This window comes from Lampetra fluviatilis, chromosome 62 (genome assembly GCF_964198595.1).
Source record: "Lampetra fluviatilis chromosome 62, kcLamFluv1.1, whole genome shotgun sequence".
Lineage (NCBI taxonomy): Eukaryota > Metazoa > Chordata > Hyperoartia > Petromyzontiformes > Petromyzontidae > Lampetra > Lampetra fluviatilis.
In genome coordinates, this window is record NC_136336.1 from 5078068 (window position 1) to 5082007 (window position 3940).

Genomic DNA, 3940 nt, shown 5'->3' on the forward strand with positions numbered 1-3940 from the left:
TATCGTCGCATTGTTTTTTTGGGGGTTGGGGAAATTGTCGTCGCTTTAACGCAGAACTTTTTTCAGGAGCATCTACCGCGACCGCTAGGAGTGCCGAGCTCGGGGCGCCGCGGTGGTGAGATGTTAACTACCTCGCCTGGTATGCGGGAGGTCGTGGGTTCGATCCCGACCCTGACGCCTGCTGCTGTATATTTGGAGTTTGCGTGTCTCTTTCCGTTGTGAGATGTTAACTACCTCGCCTGGTACGCGGGAGGTCGTGGGTTCGATCCCGATCCCGACGCCTGCTGTACGTGGAGTTGGCGTGTATCTCTCTCCCCGTGGCTTTTTACTTCCCTGGGTCCTCCGGTTTTTACCCTCCACATTGAGAGCCAACATCATGCGTTCAAGAGTATTTGGCTATTGCTATACATTTCCACTTGACGATGACGACGATAAGCCATTTCGTTGCGCTATCGTTTGCAACAGCCGGGCCGATTCTGACAAAAGAGCTATAGAGCAGCCTTACGCCGGGTGAACTGAAACCGTTGTTTTAGTTTTAATCTCCGCTTCATAACCCGCCACCGTTTCCGCTCCATCTTCATATTCGCAATACACGGCTACCGCTCATTAACCGCCGTTAATGAGCCATGCCTACCACCGCCGTTCGTTCCGTGGGTCTCTGTGTGAGTCTGTGGGTCTCTGTGTGAGTTTGCGGGTTCCTGTGTGAGTCTATGGGTCTCTGTGTGAGTCTGTGACTCTGTGGGAGTCTATGGGTCTCTGTGTGAGTCTGTGGGTCTCTGTGTGAGTATGGTTATCTGTGTGAGTCTATGGGTCTCTGTGTGAGTCTGTGGGTCTCTGTGTGAGTCTATGTGTGTGTGTGAGTCTATGGTCCTCTGTGTGAGTCTATGGGTCTCTGTGTGAGTCTGTGGGTCTCTGTGTGAGTCTGTGGGTCTCTGTGTGAGTCTGTGGGTCTCTGTGTGAGTATGTGGGTCTCTGTGTGAGTCTGTGGGTCTCTGTGTGAGTCTGTGGGTCTCTGTGTGAGTCTGTGGGTCTCTGTGTGAGTCTGTGGGTCTCTGTGTGAGGCTATGAGTCTCTGTGTGAGTATGTACATATGTTTGTTGAACTTCTTTCGTACCGTACAAAGCCAACTGTGTTAATCGGAGGTACGGGCGGGGGGGGGATGACAACAAGCTAATGCACCCAAAAAAATGTAATCCGTTTTAAAATAAATAAATACGCATCTCTCATCGATAAACAACAAAACCCACAGTTTAAAAATGAGAATTACACTCTTTTTAAATCGGACTCGTGCGGGGTAAACGTACGCGTCTGCGCGCTGTGCCCACGTTACGCTCGAGCGGCGTTAATTCTCCACGCCGAGGGTTTTTTTGCGGCCTACCCCGAGCGAAGTCGCGTTTTTTTTGTTCCAACGCTCCGGCACGCGCACCTCGCGCGCAACCGGTGCGGCGATTTGCGTGGGAGGAGCGCGCTCCGGGAGGCGCGGGAAACGACGCCGTCAGACGCGCGATGAGCGAGCTGGGAGGGATGGGGGGGCGGGTGGGGGGAAACGCTCCCGGTGTCCGGATTAATCCAAAATTGGGGCCCAGATGTGAACATTAGGACGATCTCCGAAAGTGAAAACGTCGCGTGGAGGTGACCTCGTCCCTTGTGCCGACTCCTACCAAACGCGGTGTCAGTGGGCGCCCGTCACCGCCGGCGAGATGGCAAATTAAATGCGGCGCGCAAATGATTCTAAATAAATACAAATTGGGGAAAAAAATACGTGAAATTGTTCTTAAATCTCCAAACTCTTTAAAAGTGCCACTCATCCCAAACACAAAACAAAGATCCCCCCCCTCCTGCCGCGTGGAGCCTTTGACTGCCGGTGCAAGTGCCATCAGCGAAGTGGCAGCACCGATGAAAGGCCGGCACGGCACACCAAGAGGGCGGGTGGCCACCTTTGCCGCCAGATAGTGCCGATGTTTACACGAAGCACGAGGTGCTCATCCGAGGGCGCGTCGACCTACGAGGGGAAGGCGCGAGCGGGAATCGAACTCGGGTCACCAGGTTCGTAGCGCAACGTACGACCGCTCCCCAACACACGTGCGTGTATCTCTCCCTATCTCTCTCTCTCCCCATGGATTTTTTCACGGGGAGAGAGCCAACATCACGCGTTCAAGAGTATTTGGCTACTGCTATAAATGTCCACGTGACGACGATGACGACGATAAGCCACTTCGTTGCGCTATCGTTTGCGACAGCCGGGCCTAAACTGACAAAAGAGCTATAGAGCAGCCTTACGCCTTGCGAACTAAAACCGTTGTTTTAGTTTTAATCTCCGCTTCATAACCCGCCACCGTTTCCACTCCATCTTCATATTCGCAATACACGGCTACCGCTCATTAACCGCCGTTAATGAGCCAAAGAAGTTCAACGTACGAACATACATGAACATGTATGTTCGTACGTTGAACTTCTTTCGCACCGTACGTAGCCAGCCGTGCTAATCGGAGGTGCGGTGTGTGTACGTGTGTTGAACTTCTTTCACGCCGTACGTAGCCAACAGCGCTAATCGGAGGTACGGGGGAAGCACAACAAACTAAACACGACAAAAAGCAGTTCTAAAGAAATTAGTTGTCAACTTAAGATTTTAAAAGTGCATAGCTCACCAGTGGCTTCCTAATATCGGACAGAAGAGCGGCGTTCCAGACGGCCCGGAGAAGCAGCGCCTGAAAGTGCCGCGTGACGCTGGTGACAACCGTCTTTGTTCGGCGGTTAGCCGGAATCCCTCGCCGCCACCCGCTGCTGCGAGGACGACCGGAGTTTGCGCGATGAAACAAGAGCTTCCCACCCTCACCCCCCTTGCCCTCCTCGAGTGTGCGCGCTGCCGACGCATGTACGTACGCCGAACTTCTTTCGCGCCGTACGTAGCCAACTGGTTGCTGAATCGGAGAACGACAGGACGCAGAAATGGCTCAAGTCCGAAGCCTAAACCCGCAGGCCCAATGCCCGTCACCGACCGATATGGCCCTATTTTCGCAACGACAACAACAACAAAAAACGCGCAGAAAACAGTCCAGCTTCCGTAAAGTGCAATTTTTACGTGTGTGTGTGTAAAAAAAAAATATCTATACGGAGCTGAAATAAAATAAACGTACTCGATAATTTATAACCACTGACCCTGTCCCCCCCCCCTCCACCACCAATGACGTGTGGTCGGCATGCAACATCATCGGACATGCAAGCAGAACCCCGGGGAGAGACCCGAGCGGGTAGCTGAGGCGCATGCAGTCTACGAGGGGAGAACCGCCGGGCGACCCAGGGGCACCGAGGTCCCTTGCCGAGCCCCGCCGAGAGGGAGGGGCGGCGGCAAAAGCCGCGGCGGGCAAAACGAGAGGGGCAGCAACTTGTACCGCGCGGGGATGAGCGCGTCCTGCACGTCCGTCGAGCAGCACTTAAAAAAAAGTGCATCCAAATCACCGGGTGTAAAAGCACGGGCCCCAAAACGCGATCGCGGGGTGTGAAAAGATTTTTTTTAAAGAATTAAAATTAACCCCGGTTTGAACGTCGCTGCGGACGCCGATACACGTTGTGGTGTAACACGCGGGAAACGTGCAACCCGTATCCTACATAAAATACGTAACAACCTCGGCCCGCGGTTTGCAAATTGGTTGTGCGTCAACGGCGACCCGCAGAAGGGTGCCGCGGACAACGGCGTCGCTCGGGGCTGGAAGGGGGGGGGTGGGGGCGGGGGAGAAATAAATAAACTTACGCGAAGCGCAACCCGGCCGATCGTGACACCTTGAACCGACAGCATCCGCGAGTCACCGCCGCCGCTGCCGTAAACATTTTCGTTCGTTTTTGTTGTTGTTGACTCCACCGCACGTGACGGAGGAGCGCCCGCGGTCGCGCCGCGCGAGTGCCGAAAACTCAAGGGGAAACACATTCGGGAGAGGTGACG